General features: G+C 33.6%; 2 long non-coding RNA genes across 3 annotated transcripts in view; one reads left to right on the plus strand and one right to left on the minus strand.

Moving 5' to 3' along the window:
• The window catches only part of LOC143239487 (uncharacterized), a 175,933-nt gene extending 167,901 nt beyond the window's left edge, over window positions 1–8,032 (minus strand). Inside the window, exon 1 of one of the 2 annotated variants that reach the window (XR_013021214.1) lies at window positions 7,959–8,032. This is a non-coding gene — a long non-coding RNA (uncharacterized LOC143239487). The remainder of the gene's footprint in view (window positions 1–7,958) is intronic. The other variant, XR_013021213.1, reaches the window with a different exon arrangement.
• The window catches only part of LOC143239481 (uncharacterized), a 34,949-nt gene extending 22,247 nt beyond the window's left edge, over window positions 1–12,702 (plus strand). The window contains exon 2 of the long non-coding RNA XR_013021212.1: window positions 12,151–12,702. This is a non-coding gene — a long non-coding RNA (uncharacterized LOC143239481). The remainder of the gene's footprint in view (window positions 1–12,150) is intronic.
• Window positions 12,703–19,487: the final 6,785 nt, after the last annotated feature.

Below are 19,487 nucleotides of genomic sequence, written 5' to 3' on the forward strand. Positions count from 1 at the left end.
TTCATGTTTTCTTATTTTTTCCCAACAGTATAATAACTGTCTCATTAGCAAAGCTTAATTTGTTTTTGAATTTCGCACAAAGCTACACGAGAGCTATCTCCCTTAGCCATCCCTAAATTAGCAGTGTAAGACGAGAGGGAAGGCAGCTTGTCATCACCACCCACCGCCAACTCTTGGGTTTGTTTTGAATTTCGCGCAAAGCTACACGAGGACTATCTGCGCTACTTTGGCTACTCTTTTATCAACGAATAGTGGGATTGCCTGTCACATTATAACACCTGCACGGAACCCGCGACCCTCAAACTACAATTCGAGCGCCTTAACCATTTGGTCATGCCGGGGCCTAAAATCTTGATAAAATATTTGAAGCGTAATAGAGATATGAATTTGTTTTCAGTGAGAACCCAACATGTTACATTTACTAACACTTTAAAACAAATTAACGTTTAGTAAACAATACACTTCACGTGGGTTTTTAACACATACTTTCACATCCATAAAATATGAGAGTACGAAGCTGATGAACTGTTTCGATGATTATATACATTTAAATTTCTAGGCTAATGTTCAATATATGATTGAAGTTTGAACATAATACACCCAAAATTCTTATAAAAAAAATTAAAGCAGGTAATAACGGATTCAAGTATATATTGTAGTAACATTGTAGTAACACTGTTGTGATACATGGATAAAACGTTTTTTTTTTAATAATTATACATGTGTAGCCAGTTATTTGGTGTTGCCAATTTCTAGTTTCCAATACAAAAACAGTTTTCAAGATTGTACATTGCAGCGCGTGGATCTAAAGGTAGAACTAGATTAATAATAATTTCATAGAAAGAAAAACATGGCCACACGAGAATATAATAGAACCAGTACATAACTGGTACAGTTATTTACCACAATGTTTTCTGAATATTGCTTTCAAATTATTAACTTAAAATAGAATGCTAACCCTCATCATATTCCTTACAGCTTAAATAGAATGTAACGAAATTGTACTATGTTTATCTTGTTTTAATCCTCAGAAGCTTGCAGAAGGAGTTTCTTTCATTTACGTGATATTAGAAAATTATGTGATGAGAAATTTCTGCACATTGGAAGCCCTATATTAAATAGGTCAATTCTATTAGAAAATAACTCATTATTTTTCTCAAAAGTCTATCTGGAGTTTTGTAGATCCAGAAACTGTTGCTACTTAGAGTACTAGTGTCCAACATATTACTAAACACAACAATGGACCATCATGTGCTTGTTATTTGACCATTTTCATTTCCGTTCCTTTCAAATTATTATAATTTTAAAGACACAATGCTTCTTATTTTGCCTACCGTCATCTACATATGTGTGATTCTGCGTTGTATCCAATGATAACTCCTTTTCTCCTGTTTTCCAGAAGACTAGTAAGTAATTATTACTAAACACAAATTTTATGAAGTATTTTGCTACTTCTCAAATGCAATAACTCCTTAAATTTCCCATGATGCAACAAGGTTTTAATGGTCACTCAAGTATCAAGCGTGTTACTATATCATCCATATTATCTTCCTTTAAATGTTATAAATATGAACTAGTAGTGCCCCCTAGTGGTTCAGTGAGAAGTCTGAAGGTTTGTAATGCCAAAAACCGGGTTTCGATACTCGTAGTGGGCACAGCATGTATAGCCCATTGCGCAGCTTTGTGCTTAACTGCTACAAACAGATAAACAATGCAACAGAATAAGAGTTAAAAATCTATATAAAACCATTAACGTGGCGTCCTGTTGGAGTTAAATGGTAATCAGAACATTATATGGATTATAGTATTTGTCAAGTTTGAAATACATAGTGTGAAACCGGAGTATCGTAGCAAAATATAAATATATATGTATATTAAGCTGCCACCACAAGGACTACGCCAATTTCGAAAAAAAAAAAAGCAAAATTTGAGTGTAAACGCCCTCGAAGGCTAATAAGTATCGGACATGCAGATACTTCAAAAACTTTGTTTTAAATTCCCGATTTTCTATTAAACGAGGTCAAATAATTTTACTTATTTGGCTAATTAAGTAAATCGGTAAATAACTAAAATTAAAATAATTCGCGAGCGCGATGAAGAGAAATTAAATCGTCTGAGTATTTTATGTTTATTTCTCAATCTTAAATTGAATTAAGATAGAAAAATGTAAACCAAAGTACTTACCATTGAAAAACAAGAAAAGAGACGTAAACAGTATAAAAACGATGTTAATTCTAAGCCTAATTCGTTAATTAGGCTTAGAAGTGTTAATATTAAAATAACATATAATTAATCGTGATTATAAGTAGGCTATAAGTTAACCAAGTTTTTAGATAGGGGCTAGAGGGGACTCAGCTCCAGGGCCCATTGATAATTTTATTCTAAGTAATATTACAAGGGATGTAGGGCAAAAAAAAAATGATTAGCCCCTGAGCCTACACAACCTTAACTCCGTCACTGTTAATTAGCATTATATTAAGTTCCTTCAGAAAGGTGTTGCTAAAAGGCCTAAAGAGCTCAATATTGCATATAACAAGACTTAATAGCGTGTAGAATAGAGTATCTGATTTAATATAAGTACAGTCTAAGATGCTGTTATCTTACACTGTAAAATAAAGGTGCTCTATAAGCTCTAAACAACAATAACCTCTATTGATTAATTTTATAGATTGAATTGTCACCTAAACCACTTTGAAGATGCCGAGTTAAAGTATAATGAAATATACAACTATTGTCTTAAACTTATAGTGAAACGTTTTATCAAAATTAACAGTTAAAGCTGGATAAAAGTGACATTTTGCCCTTAAAGTAATATTACACATATAAATGAAAAGTTTAGAAACAATAAACGGATGTTGTGCACTTCTAATTGACACTACACTAATTTAACAAACATTTAGTATCACACAGGTTTGCGGTGATTTATGAAAAAATTAAGCAAATGCTGGCATACTCGTCAAAACACTAGTTAGTTTTAAAAATCTGTATTAACAAGTTTATACAAACTAAAAGTTATGTACTTTCAAGTTGAGACATTTCTATAACTCTTTTTTTTTCTCTTGTGAGGAAGCATAAAAATGGTAACAAAAAACGAGTCGATCTTATCTTTGAAGTTTGAATACGTTGGAGAATCTTAAGGGAATTTTTTTTTCGAAGTATATTGTACGATAAAAATGATTATATTATTTATAACGTTAGTTAGTCAAAAATTCCTTTTTCGAATTTAAAGTAACTAATTTTCTGTAAGCAGAATAGAGTAAAATAGAGTAGCTAAATGATTCTTTAAGGTCATGGGAACGTTACAATGTTAAGCAGAAAATTTTAACATATAGAACTTGTACTGTCTGTAAAAAAAAAAAGAGAGACGTATTGCTTTGATAGGGCGGTCTTGGGTTCGAACACAGGGTTGATTTATTAACATCTTATCCAATGCAAGTTCACCTTTACGAGTATTTTATAAAACCGAAGAAACGTAGGTGAACTACAAAGTCAAGGTAAACGTCTGTTTCATTTTTGTTTGATAGTTTCTGTGTACTTTTCGACCCCACCATCTTGTTAGGGTGATAATAACGACAGGCTCCACGCTAGAAACTAATGGAAAATTGCCAACTCTTCTTGGTTCCTTTTCCTCTAATGAGTAGGTCTCAAACAAAATTATGATTGAAGCGAAGCTCGAGCAGTGAGATATCAGCAGGTGGACCTCTAACCGCAGGGCCCAGCGCCATCTAGACAGCCTTAAGTTATCAGAATCATCCAGAGTGAAATATTAGCGACCAAAGTACGCATTCACAAATTATTTGACTTTTCTGAAGAAGGTCAGTCAGGTAAAACTTATCAAGATTACGTTGTAAAACATTGGAGATAAAATCAAATGATCTCGTTTAATAATGGCCGCCATAAACTGTTGGGAAACGTTTCCCAGCGCAGAATAAAATTCCTTCTTGAACCATCATCACGTAAAAATAACTGACAATTTTGTTGGGTGATGAATTGTTTGGGAACATTCTTTGTTATACGTTGGATGCCTCCCATCATTTTCATCTGGAAAGAAGCACTTTAGACTTTCATATTTTAAGATGTTCTTTTTGGAATTTGATTATATCATGCACTCTTTTCCGTAAGATTGATAATTTATGATTTGGTCAACATCACTTAAGACGGTAAATACCAGTCATAATATCGTTGTTCATTCTAAAGTATGCTTGAAAACTATCTAGATGAAATCGTCTTACTGGGATATAAACGATATTTGAGGCATTAGATATATCTCCAGGAGTTCTTATACAAAATGAAGTAAATCTTTTCTTCTATTCAACCTCATATTCATATAGAATATCCTCAAATGTTACCTTCTATTTTTCAGATTCACAAATCCCTCCAAAACTGACCCGGGTGTGACCTAGTGGTTAACATACTGATTTACGAATAGTAAAGTGTAGGATTCGAATTCCGTTGCCGCAGAAAGGGCACTCTACATTTTGGAGCCATGAATGAGTTACAAGAGTGATGGTCAAATCTCACTATATGATTAGAGCAGCATAACGGTTGGCGGTGAATGCTGGCGACTATCTGTTTTCCTTCTAGTTTATCAGTTCAAAATTAAAAATGGCTTTGGTGAAAAAGCCCTTTTTTAACCTTGCACAAACATCTGAAACAAACTTTCAAAATCACTCTCGATGTCAAGGAACATTGGAACTGTCTTTAACGGATTACACTACTTGATGTTTGCAGGAGAGAAATGTTGATATAGTGTACTGGATTTATTCGATTCTTATGTTTTTTTTCGTTTTTTTTAAATCAACAACTGTTTACATTTATTGCTGGTTTCTTATTCCTAATCTTCGAACAGTACATATGCAGTCTCTTCACACACAGTTATCTTTATGTACTTTTATTTTATGGATTGGTGGTAAAATTGGAAGTGGGCATCAAACATTATATTATATTGGTTCAAATGGAAATGGACTATGACCTTAAATTGTAGCCTGGATTACCCTTCATCACAAAACAAACACGTGGATATTATCTTTGGTTTATCTTATTTATAGACACCTGAATATCATTCTTAGCTTATCTTCCTTACACACAACTCAATATTATCCATAGTTTATCTTCCTTATGGTTACTTCAATATTGTCTTTAGTGCTGTAAATATTTATGCAGTTCAACAGACCGTTTACTTCTTCACTCAATGTTTTGAAACCAGAAGTTATAAATTTATTAAGGGCTCCATAACAATTTTTTTTTTATTTCGTGCAAAGCTACACAAGGGCTATCTGCGCTAGCCATCCCTAATTTAGCAGTGTAAAACTAGAGGGAAGGCAACTAGTCATCACCACCCACCGCCAACTCTTGAGCTACTCTTTTACCAACGAATAGCGGAATTGACCGTCACACTATAACGCCCCCACGGCCGAAAGGGCGAGCATGTTTGGCGCCACGGTGATGCGAACCCGCCACCCTCAGATTACGAGTCGCACGCCTTAACCCACCTGGCCATGCCAGGGCCTGCTCCACAACAACGAAAACCAACAGAATTAAACATGGCAAATGGAATTGCACGTGAATAAGGTAGCTCGCTGAAATGTCCAGCTTTTCTTTAAAATATGCAGACGTTTCATAAGAAACCGAAATTTAAAATATATATATGTATTACTTTATCAGGGACATGTATGTTAAGTATGGTGGACAATTATTTTATTCGTAAAATTAATTCTAACACTTCAACCAACTGATATTATTCCATATCTATGAATTGTCTTATATTATTTCTATTATTACGTGCATCATAAATACAATATCTCCCGGCGTGACAGCGGCAAGTGTACGGACTTACAACGTTAAATCCGTGGTTCGATTCCTCTTAATGGACATAGCACGTAGTCCAATGTAGATTTGCTCTAAAGCAAACAAATGCTCACGAAGAAATAAGATAGGAACTGTAATTAATTTTTAGTCTCACGACATTATGTGCTGTAATGTAAACAAACATATGAAAAACCGTTTTTTTTAAAAACGTAAACTTAGAATTAATCTATAGAATAATTCTGAAGTACAAGTAAACCAATGTTTCTAACGTCGCTAATGGATGTCGGATAATGAATAACTAATGTATCACTAGATTGTTTCTTTGTTTTAGAATCTCGTGCAAAGCTGCACGAGGGCTATCTGCGCTAGCCGTCCCTAATTTTGTAATCTAAGACTAGAGGGAAGGCAGCTAGTCATCACCACCCATCGCCAACTCTTTTATAAACGAATAGTAGGATTGACCGTTACATTATCACCCCCTCACGGCTGAAAGGGTTAACACGTTTGGTGTGACGGGAATTCAAACTCGTGACCTCGGATTACGAGTCGAGTGCCTTAACCACTTGGCCATGCCGGGCCTATATCAGTAAATCTCAACTTGATGTCTTTCATTAGATCATTGGTAAAAATTTATGGACTTACAGCGCTAAAATTTGTTGTTCGATTCCTGATAGTGAACAAAACATAGATAACCAATTGAATAATTTGTTGTTCGATTCCCGATAATGAATGTAGAAAAGATAACCAATTCAGTGACTTGACCATAAAATAAATTAACAATTTCAACTTTACGACATGAAATAAAGACAAGAAGTATACCTTGTTTTTATTAAATTACTGCAGAAATAAAGACGAACTATTTGTGTTCTGTTAATCGTAGACATTAAAACTCGATTTTTTAGCGTGTAAAGCCTTCAGACTTACGGCTGAGACACCGAAAAACCAAGAAGTATAGAAAATAAGCTTTTCTAAAGCATATTATTTAAAACATCTTCACCTGAAATAGGTTTAATTTCGAAACCATATGTGAAAGGGTTACGTTTTTTGAAGTAAAAGCTTTCTTTTTCAGTAATAGATACAGCACCAAAGTGTCAGTCGATCTTTTAAAGTATATTTTTATATTTGTATATAAATATGTAGGCGCTTGCAAACTATTCGCTCAATGTATTATTTAAACTTTTTCAACTTTGCAAGGGTCACCCCGATGTGACGTTGGTTCACATATACACACACAAAGCATTAGAATAAGTCACTAAACAGTAGGATAAAAACTTGGGGATGCATTAGTCTTTCATATTGTTGTAGAATTATCAACGCTCACTTGTGGCACAGCAGAAGATCTGCTAAGTTGCAACGCTAACAGCTCATGCTGAGCACGACACAGATAGCCTATTGTATAATTTTGTGCTTAACTAAAAACAATGAAACTAATGCTTTTAGTTATGTTCACAAAAGTTAAAATATGCTTCTTTTCTTGATATACTTGTTAATAGTCATTGCGCCATATTTCAGAATTAAATTTGACTTTTCAGTATTAACGAGTCTGTAAAAAAATCTCTGAGGTTTTATGAAAATAATATTTACTTTTTATTAATGCACTTTAAACTGAATGTTCTTCGTGGTTCTCTCAAGATAGAGAACAATCATTTTACTTACTGTTAGATCGTTTCAGTATACATCACGAAGAAAATACAGAATGTCATCGTAATGTTATTCCTTACCAGTTTTGTTTAGCCAAAAAATGAGGTAACGTGTATTTCTCATGAAATCTCAGATAGAAAGAAAAATGATGTGGGAAAGATAAACAGATTCTGATACTGAATGTACTTATTGGTCAATTATATTAAACATCTCGATATGATAAAGTCATTCATATTTCCGTAACACATTTGTCGTCGGCAAAGAATGAATCTTTGCCTCTAAGTGTAAAGGTAGGAACATTTAAGCCTATTAATTTTTCAGGTTTATTAAGGCAATCGGAAGCCATCTTAGATGTTATATCACCCTTCTGTGTAGTGTTTCCTCTTTTGGATCAACCGTTATATAGAATTAAGTGCTAAGAAACTTAAAACGTTTTAAGTTACGTGTTATATATATAAAGATATCCCTAGACTTAGAATAAATTACAGGAGCCACAAACAATGTTTTACCTTGGATGTTCCTTCCACTAACAAATTGCTTTTCCGATAAGCCGAGCCATAACTCTTGCACTTTCTTAGCGAATGTAGCGCCATCTAACCAACAACAATACTACTTCACTTAGTGTCGTTCTCATTTCTTAAAAATCAATTTGTTTATGGTACGTAATCAAAGTAATTTCGTGAGTAAATATGCAATATGTGTTTTATTGTTATCAAACTCTCCAAAAAAATCTAAATATTTGGAGTTTATAAATGAATAAAGAAGTTATGAAAAGAGTAGATCAATATTCTGAAGTTTAATAAACTGTTTTACTTCGGTAAATATTTTACTAAGATTACTTTTGCAAAATAAACCCTAGCAATGGAAAAATTGTAACGGTTTATAGAAATCATTTCTAATAAAAAAATTGTCCAAGTGACTTTTACGTATACCTTAAATCTTATGAGTAACTGAATGTTATTATTGATTTCATGGTTTCATGTCATTTTATTGTCACATACACAAACCACTGTATAGGCTAATATCTTTCCGTCTGTACGAGCAGCATGATTGCTGAGGACTAACCACACTTTATAAGAATAACAATCCAGCTACCTTGCTGGCCTTGGAACTACTTCCTTCATATTTGCCCCCAGAGGCACAGCGGAATATCTACATATTTCAAACGACAGAAATCAGGTTTCGATGTCCGTGGTGGGCAGAGCACAGATAGCCCATTGTATAGCTTTGTGCTTAACTATAAACAAACCTTCATTGTTGATTCATTTCAACATGGTGTCCTTTATTACATGTTTCTCAACACCCAGCTTCTGTTCCAACTGTTGTTAATATTAAGCCAACATCTAGAAACTCTTTTAACATAATATTGCCGGGGGTGCAACAGTTCAGAGGTCAAATGAGATTGTTACGATTTCAGCTTCTTTGGCCATCTTTCTTATATAAATCAGTCCTTCGTTTTGAAATTTGGCTAAAAGCTTGAGTCTTTGACAACCTTGTATCTGTCTTCGTTATATTGTTAATGGTCCAGTTTCATCTCAGTGTCTGTTGTGGGTTGGAAGGTTTCTCTTCTGTAACCGTGACTACCCTTTTCGGATGAGAGCTTTGTTCCTCATTCGGTTAAAGTATGGTTTCGAACCTTTGGTGATTTCCCAATTTTATTTTTCAGTTACATGGAGAACGCTAATGCTTGTCTTCCTTCGAAATGTTTTGAAACCTTATACAGTGATAGGAACTTGTATGAATCAAATATATCAGATTTAAATAGGATGCCCAAAGCGCCACCCCATTGTATTAGCATTAACAAATCTTTTTACAAGCAAAAATTAGTTCATTGATTTGAAAAATAACAAAACGTAACTAAAAGGTTTCTACAGTTCCTAAAAATGGGTTTTATAATTTCATAGAACAAAACTTATTCACAAACTAAAAATGGGTTTCATAATCTCATATAAAAAACTTATTCACAAACTAAAAATGAGTTTCATAATCTTATGGAACAAAATTTATTCACAAACTAAAAATGAGTTTCATAATCTTATGGAACAAAACTTATTCAAAAACTAAAATTGGGTTTCATAATCTCATAGAACAAAACTTATTCACAAACTAAAAATGGGTTTCATAATCTCATGGAACAAAACTTATTCACAAACTAAAATTGGGTTTCATAATCTCATAGAACAAAACTTATTCACAAACTAAAAATGGGTTTCATAATCTCATGGAACAAAACTTATTCACAAACTAAAAATGGGTTTCATAATCTCATAGAACAAAACTTATTCACAAACTAAAAATGGGTTTCATAATCTCATGGAACAAAACTTATTCACAAACTAAAATTGGGTTTCATAATCTCATAGAACAAAACTTATTCACAAACTAAAAATGGGTTTCATAATCTCATGGAACAAAACTTATTCACAAACTAAAAATGGGTTTCATAATCTCATAGAACAAAACTTATTCAGAAACATGCCTTTATATAAATGTATAAGAACATAAACTATGGACTGATTCGTATAATTTTCTTGTGTCAGAAGAGATACTGATAAATGGTGTCACGTCATTTAAAGAATATATATATTAATATATGAAACACTTAATTACGAGAAATTAAAGATTATTGGACAAACTTTCATGTTAACAATCGATATCCATCAGTTTAAGTACACCAGTTGGGAGGTTAGAAAAACAATAAAGCTTTTTGTCTGTAAGTTTAGTTTAAAGAGCACTTTTGTTTACGTGTCATGTTAGGCTATATGACTTAGCCCATGTCACTTACAGAGAATCTTTTTAGTCTCAATTTTTAGAAATTAACATTATAATCAAGTTATGAACTGATTCCAATAAAAACAATCTAATGCTGTATTAAAATTATGAACTGATTCCAGTGAAAAGTCTAATGTTATATTCAAGTCATAAACTGCTTAATTTAACAGTGGAAGACAGCTAGTCATCACCACTTACCACTAACTCTTGGGCTACTCTTTTACCAACGAATAGTGGGATTGACCGTCACTTTATAACACTTCCACGGCTGAAAGCGCGAGCATGTTTGGTGCGACCGGCATTCGAACCCGCGACCCTCGTATAACAAGTCGAACGCCTTAGCACACTTGGTCATGCTGGGCCAGTTGAGAAGTTCGGCGATAAGTTGGATTTTAATGTCTTGGAGTTTCTATAAGACTTAGAAAGGCAATGTTATATATATCAAATGCCTGAAAATAAATGGGTGGAAACTAATGCTTCTTATTTGATGGGGGGGGGGGTCACTAGAATGGTAGAATACTTTCTGATCAGACCTAGTTTTCGAACACTGGGGATAATTTAAAGAAACATTGTTTAATGTGTTCCCAGCAGTTTTCGGAAATATGAAATTGGCTGATGCGCTCTTTAGTAGGAAGTAACACGCTAATGTAAGTTTAGACGTTTATTTGGAAAACTGTTGAAAATTGTGGAACCCTGAAGCTACAGAAATAGAAGCTGAGAAGCATGTAATATCGCGGTTGCACGTTGTTTTAGAAGAATACTTGGAATGTTACTTTGTTATATCTGTGATGTGTTTAAACGTTCTTAATAATACACGCATCAACGACACAATAAACAAATCTTTAACAGTGAAGCGATTAAAACTAAGCATTGTAATAAACCTGTGTGATCCTCTACTTGTAATCAAATAAGACACTTATCTGTACATTATCCCAATAAAATAAATAAGTAACAAAAGGAAGAAAAAAACAACAAATGAGAGAGGTTGGGAAACAAGAGCAGGGATCAAACAAGGAAGTTTTGAATTATACAAAAGAAACACCTTCTTTTAACTGTTTAACATCAAATAAACACCCAACCCTAAAAACTAATAGTGTGAAAGTTGTAGGTCGAATTATTCAGTAATAAATGGAAATATATGGCAACGAATCAGGAAAAATAATTTAATATATCAACTAAAAATTTGGAAGAAGGTCACGTGTCCTTCGGTTGGAATAGCAAACTGTCAACCATTAGGACACTTTGAAGCAAAACTACAGGATATTCGGAAAGTCACTGTGCAGTTTTGTAATCATATTTTATTCAGATTATTTCAAGCCAGCAACTGATAGCGGTGTTTAGAAACAAAATAAGAAAGACCCAGACCTGTATTGATGTCAACGGGGGTCACTTTCAACATTGTTAGGCCTGGCATGGCCAAGCGCGTTAGGCGTGCGACTTGTAATCCGAGGGTCGCGAGTTCGCGCCCGCGTCGCGCTAAACATGCTCGCCCTCCCAGCCGTGGGGGTGTATAATGCTATGATCAATCCCACTATTCGTTGGTAAAAGAGTAGCCCAAGAGTTGGCGGTGGGTGGTGATGACTAGCTGCCTTCCCTCTAGTCTTACACTGCCAAATTAAGGACGGCTAGCACAGATAGCCCTCGAGTAGCTTTGTGCGAAATTCCAAAACAAACAAACAATTCAACATTGTTTATAATTCATTCATATTTACCTCCTGTATTCTATATTGAAACATGTCTGTTAATAAATATATAAGTGCACAACGACTTTCCGAACACCCTGTATTAGTAACAAATAGCACTTTGGACTAATGTTTTATTATCATCAAAGATTTGGCTGTATCTTGTATTGTATTATGCAGGGTGTCCCAAAAACATGCATACATACTTTCAATGATTATAACTCACTCAAACTTTCTTTTCTTTCAGCTGCAACTGATTTAAAGTAATGGCAGACTAAGCTTTGAGAAAAGGAATTTATCTTAAAGTTATACTGGAAGTGTGAGAACGTAGCTGAAGTGCAAAGACTGTTTAGAAGGGAGTTTCACACAGATCCACCTACGCAACTCACCATTACTCGAATCAGAGATAAGTTTCAAACAAATGGAACTGTTCAAGACGTCCATAAAGGGCGTTCTGGAAGACCGCGGTCGTCCACCAGTTCCACAAGAGAAGCAAAGTTGTTGGAAAGTCTCCACCGATATCCAGGAAAATCTATTCGGCAAACAGCCCGTGAGACAGGAATCCCAAAACCGAGCGTCCATTGCATGTTGAAGCTCGTTCACTGGAAAAGTTATATTCTGGTATTAGTCCACGCCATCAATAAAGATGATCCTGACCGGAAAGTTGAATTTTGTAAGCGGTACCTGATAAATTCTGCAGAGGATGGTACATTCTCCAAGCAAGATTGTCCATAAATCTTTGTTAGTGTTAGTTTTAATTTCAATTATATTAATGTGAATAAAAATAGTGAAATGCTGACTAGGCTACCTATCTCAAACATAATTTTTTTACTAGGATTTATTAGATGAAAATAAAAAAATTCAAAAAACAAAACTTTTTATTGATTAGGTATTATCAAGACAGATGTTATTTATATCTCTCATTCAAAGAAACTTTGAGCAGTTTTAAGCGCTTAACTACTAAAGTACCGACGGATGGTACTTAATTTTGTTGTTGTTGAGTAATAAACAATATGCAAAGCTGTGACTCAGTCAGATAAAGTGACACAAAAATAAATACCCTGAAAAATAAAAGATGTAGACTAACATTGATGGTACACTCAATCAAATTCAGCTCTAATGTAGTCTTGAAATCAGATTAACCAAGACTGTTAACATGTTTTCTGGAGGTAATTTATTTTGTATTCTTTCACTTCGAAGTGCAATGTAACACAAAATATAACATTTTTTCATGAATAATTCAACTTTAATTATAATAAATAAGCGTTTTATTTACTCAAAATTATTTTGTTAATTATTTTTATTATCCTACCTCAAAAACGGGTTATTGTGTGTGTGCTTTCTTATAACAAAAGAACATCGAGCTATCTGCTGAGTCCACCGAAAGGGTTATTGTTCTCGCCTCTCGGTGTGAGTTTTTATCTAATTTTGATCAAATGTGGAACAGAGGTCGAGCACCCCAAAGAATCAACTGTTCATATACTGGTAAATGTGGCTCAAAGGTCAAGATCAAACTAAATGTCAATCTTCTTTAGTTAAATGACAGCAAATTGGGATTTTGAAAAACGATAAAATATAAGGCAACAATAGAGACAGAAGGAACATCACAGCAACTAGTCTTACATTTCAAAGGTTGAGGATTCGTTTGTTTCAGGATAGTTAATGCAAAAAACAACAACAACACTGCAAAGGTGGAGTTGTTATTTAAAGTTCATTCAAGTTTGGTTTTACCGAAAGTAAGACGCAAGTAGAATACTTGTTTACTTTATCTAAAGTCAAACTCAAGGCGAATGATTGTTTACATATATAAAATGGATCTCAAGTAGAAGGGTTGTTTACATATCTAGAATGGAACTCAACAAGAATGGTTGTTTACATATCTAAAATGGAACTCAACAAGAATGGTTGTTTACATATCTAGATGGAACTCAACAAGATTGATTGTTTACATATCTAGAATGGAACTCAAAAAGAGTGATTATTTACATATCTAGAATGGAACTCAACAAGAATGGTTGTTTACATATCTAGAATGGAACTCACAAGAGTGATTGTTTACATATCTAGAATGGAACTCAACAAGAGTGATTGTTTACATATCTAGTATGGAACTCAACAACCGTGATTGTTTACATATCTAGAATGGAACTCAACAAGAATGGTTGTTTACATATCTAGAATGGAATTCAACAAGAACGGTTGTTTACATATCTAGAATTGAACTCAACAAGAGTGATTGTTTACATATCTAGAATGGAACTCAACAAGAATGGTTGTTTACATATCTAGAATGGAACTCAACAAGAATGGTTGTTTACATATATAGAATGGATCTCAAGAAGAATGGTTGTTTGCATATCTAGAATGGAACTCAGAAGAGTTATTGTTTACATATCTAGAATGGAACTCAACAAGAATGGTTGTTTACATATCTAGAATGGAACTCAACAAGTGTGATTGTCTGCATATTTAGAATGGAACTCAACAAGAGTGATTGTTTACATATCTAGAATGGAACTCAAAAAGAGTGATTGTTTACATATATAAAATGGAACTCAACAAGAATGGTTGTTTACATATATAGGATGGAACTCAACAAGAACGGTTGTTTACATATCTAGAATGGAACTCACAAGAGTGATTGTTTACATATCTATAATGGAACTCAACAAGAATGATTGTTTACATATATAGGATGGAACTCAACAAGAACGGTTGTTTACATATCTAGAATGGAACTCACAAGAGTGATTGTTTACATATCTATAATGGAACTCAACAAGAATGGTTGTTTACATATCTGGAATGGAACTCAGAAGAGTGATTGTTTACATATCTATAATGGAACTCAGCAAGAGTGATTGTTTACATATCTAGCATGGAACTCAACAAGCGTGATTGTTTACATATCTAGAATGGAACTCAACAAGAATGGTTGTTTACATATCTAGAATGGAACTCAACAAGAACGGTTGTTTACATATCTAGAACGGAATTCACAAGAGTGATTGTTTACATAGCTATAATGGAACTCAACAAGAATGGTTGTTTACATATGTAGAATGGAACTCAACAAGAATGATTGTTTGCATATATAGAATGGAACTCAGCAAGAATGGTTGTTTACATATCTAGAATGGAACTCAACAAGCGTAATTGTTTACATATCTAGAATGGAACTCAACAAGAATGGTTGTTTACATATCTAGTATGGAACTCAACAAGCGTGATTGTTTACATATCTAGAATGGAACTCAACAAGAGTGATTGTTTACATATCTAGTATGGAACTCAACAAGCGTGATTGTTTACATATCTAGAATGGAACTCAACAAGAATGGTTGTTTACATATCTAGAATGGAATTCAACAAGAACGGTTGTTTACATATCTAGAATTGAACTCAACAAGAGTGATTGTTTACATATCTAGAATGGAACTCAACAAGAATGGTTGTTTACATATCTAGAATGGAACTCAGAAGAGTGATTGTTTACATATCTAGAATGGAACTCAACAAGAAAGGTTGTTTACATATCTAGAATGGAACTCAACAAGAATGGTTGTTTACATATATAGAATGGATCTCAAGAAGAATGGTTGTTTGCATATCTAGAATGGAACTCAGAAGAGTTATTGTTTACATATCTAGAATGGAACTCAACAAGAATGGTTGTTTACATATCTAGAATGGAACTCAACAAGTGTGATTGTCTGCATATTTAGAATGGAACTCAACAAGAGTGATTGTTTACATATCTAGAATGGAACTCAAAAAGAGTGATTGTTTACATATATAAAATGGAACTCAACAAGAATGGTTGTTTACATATATAGGATGGAACTCAACAAGAACGGTTGTTTACATATCTAGAATGGAACTCACAAGAGTGATTGTTTACATATCTATAATGGAACTCAACAAGAATGATTGTTTACATATATAGGATGGAACTCAACAAGAACGGTTGTTTACATATCTAGAATGGAACTCACAAGAGTGATTGTTTACATATCTATAATGGAACTCAACAAGAATGGTTGTTTACATATCTGGAATGGAACTCAGAAGAGTGATTGTTTACATATCTATAATGGAACTCAGCAAGAGTGATTGTTTACATATCTAGCATGAAACTCAACAAGCGTGATTGTTTACATATCTAGAATGGAACTCAACAAGAATGGTTGTTTACATATCTAGAATGGAACTCAACAAGAACGGTTGTTTACATATCTAGAACGGAATTCACAAGAGTGATTGTTTACATAGCTATAATGGAACTCAACAAGAATGGTTGTTTACGTATCTAGAATGGAACTCAACAAGAATGGTTGTTTACATATGTAGAATGGAACTCAACAAGAATGATTGTTTGCATATATAGAATGGAACTCAGCAAGAATGGTTGTTTACATATCTAGAATGGAACTCAACAAGCGTAATTGTTTACATATCTAGAATGGAACTCAACAAGAATGGTTGTTTACATATCTAGTATGGAACTCAACAAGCGTGATTGTTTACATATCTAGAATGGAACTCAACAAGAGTGATTGTTTACATATCTAGTATGGAACTCAACAAGCGTGATTGTTTACATATCTAGAATGGAACTCAACAAGAATGGTTGTTTACATATCTAGAATGGAATTCAACAAGAACGGTTGTTTACATATCTAGAATTGAACTCAACAAGAGTGATTGTTTACATATCTAGAATGGAACTCAACAAGAATGGTTGTTTACATATCTAGAATGGAACTCAGAAGAGTGATTGTTTACATATCTAGAATGTAACTCAACAAGAATGGTTGTTTGCATATCTAGAATGGAACTTAACAAGAATGGTTGTTTACATATCAAGGATGGAACTCAACAACAATGGTTGTTTACATTACGTAACATGGAACTCAACAAGAGTGGTTGTTTATACTAGAAGCTATAACTATGTAAGAATAGTGTTGTTGTTTTTATAAAAATGTGTTCGTAATTCATATATGATTTAACTTTCTCTTTTGGCAAATGGTCTTCTGGCTGGTTCCATATTTTTCTTAGTAATTGATAACACCATGTAACAAAATGTTTACTTTTTTTTGTTCCTGGACAGAAAGCGTTATTTCCCAATTGTTTATACCTAAATTAAATGGAAAAGACAAATTTTTCTCTTCAAACGTACTTTGTGACCAAGTAGCGTATGACAAAAACATGTTGGAAGACTATTTTTGGATGCTGATTCGTGAAAGTGATTTACATTACAGTCGCAAATTTCGAAATACTACTCACTTCTAAATATTTTTGTATAACTTTAATATAAGTACATGTAAATGTTGTTTCATATGTTGTTTTATTCAGACCTTATGTAAATGAAAATGTGTAAATTTGCCCGATTGCACATAGCAAATAGGTTAATTTATAAATTTCATTATCCAGGTCATAAAAACAAAGTTTGAAGGGAATAATGGTCATTTTCTGTACTTTTGCAACATAAGCAATTAAGAAATAATACATACTATCTAGGATCAAAATTTGTGTTACATAGTGTTATTGTTTTGCATAACTTCAGATAACTTTTGAAACAGTAATTAATGGTACAATAAACACACCTTTGGATTTCTCGGCATCATTCAGGTTAATTATTAGGCCTTGAAGATTTTGAAATTCTAACTTATACAAAGCTTAGTGTATTAAATTTATATTAAAAATATAATTTTGACACAAAGAATTAGAAAAAATCTAAATTAATGTGGTATTAAATGTCGAGTTACAAAACCCGTTAATCTGACAATAACAGTTTGCAATCTTCGATTTATCTACCTATTAACATTAGAAGAGTTGATTTATCAGGAACAACTTTCTAAAAGTTAGTACCACCGACTTGAAATGAGTTGGTGGGATTACCATGGCCCTTATATTACTGTTATACAACATGATTAGGTCTAGTAACACTCACAGAAGACAGGTTATGCTAATGTTATAACTGGATTAGATATAGTAACGATGATATGAGACTACTTGATGTGATTACCATGGCCCTTATATTACTGTTATACAGCATGATTAGATCTAGTAACACTCACAGAAGACAAGTTATGCTGCTGTTATAACTGGATTAGATATAGTAACGATGATATGAGACACCTTGACGTGATTATCATGGCCCTTATATTACTGTTATACAAGATGATTAGGTCTAGTAACACTCACAGAGGACAAGTTATGCTAGTGTTATAACTGGATTAGATATAGTAACGCTGACGTGAAACAACTTGATGTGATTACCATGGCCCTTATATTACTGTTATACAACATGATTAGGTCTAGTAACACTCACAGAGGGCAAGTTATGCTAGTGTTATAACTGGATTAGATATAGTAACGCTGACGTGAAACAACTTGATGTGATTACCATGACCCTTATATTACTGTTATACAAGATGATTAGGTCTAGTAACACTCACAGAGGACAAGTTATGCTAGTGTTATAACTGGATTAGATATAGTAACGCTGACGTGAAACAACTTGATGTGATTACCATGGCCCTTATATTACTGTTATACAACATGATTAGGTCTAGTAACACTCACAGAGGGCAAGTTATGCTAGTGTTATAACTGGATTAGATATAGTAACGCTGACGTGAGACAACTTGATGTGATTACCATGGCCCTTATATTACTGTTATACAACATGATTAGGTCTAGTAACACTCACAGAAGACAAGTTATGCTGGTGTTATAACTGGATTAGATATAATAACGATGATATGAGACAACTTGATGTGATTACCATGGCCCTTATATTACTGTTATACAGCATGATTAGGTCTAGTAACACTCACAGAGGACAAGTTATGCTAGTGTTATAACTGGATTAGATATAGTAACGCTGACGTGAGACAACTTGATGTGATTACCATAGCCCTTATATTACTGTTATACAACATGATTAGGTCTAGTAACACTCACAGAGGGCAAGTTATGCTAGTGTTATAACTGGATTAGATATAGTAACGCTGACGTGAAACAACTTGATGTGATTACCATGACCCTTATATTACTGTTATACAAGATGATTAGGTCTAGTAACACTCACAGAGGACAAGTTATGCTAGTGTTATAACTGGATTAGATATAGTAACACTGACGTGAAACAACTTGATGTGATTACCATGGCCCTTATATTACTGTTATACAACATGATTAGGTCTAGTAACACTCACAGAGGGCAAGTTATGCTAGTGTTATAACTGGATTAGATATAGTAACGCTGACGTGAGACAACTTGATGTGATTACCATGGCCCTTATATTACTGTTATACAAGATGATTAGGTCTAGTAACACTCACAGAGGACAAGTTATGCTAGTGTTATAACTGGATTAGATATAATAACGATGATATGAGACAACTTGATGTGATTACCATGGCCCTTATATTACTGTTATACAGCATGATTAGGTCTAGTAACACTCACAGAGGACAAGTTATGCTAGTGTTATAACTGGATTAGATATAGTAACGCTGATATGAGACAACTTGATGTGATTACCATGGCCCTTATATTACTGTTATACAACATGA

Source organism: Tachypleus tridentatus, chromosome 2, assembly GCF_004210375.1.
Source record: "Tachypleus tridentatus isolate NWPU-2018 chromosome 2, ASM421037v1, whole genome shotgun sequence".
Classification (NCBI taxonomy): domain Eukaryota; kingdom Metazoa; phylum Arthropoda; class Merostomata; order Xiphosura; family Limulidae; genus Tachypleus; species Tachypleus tridentatus.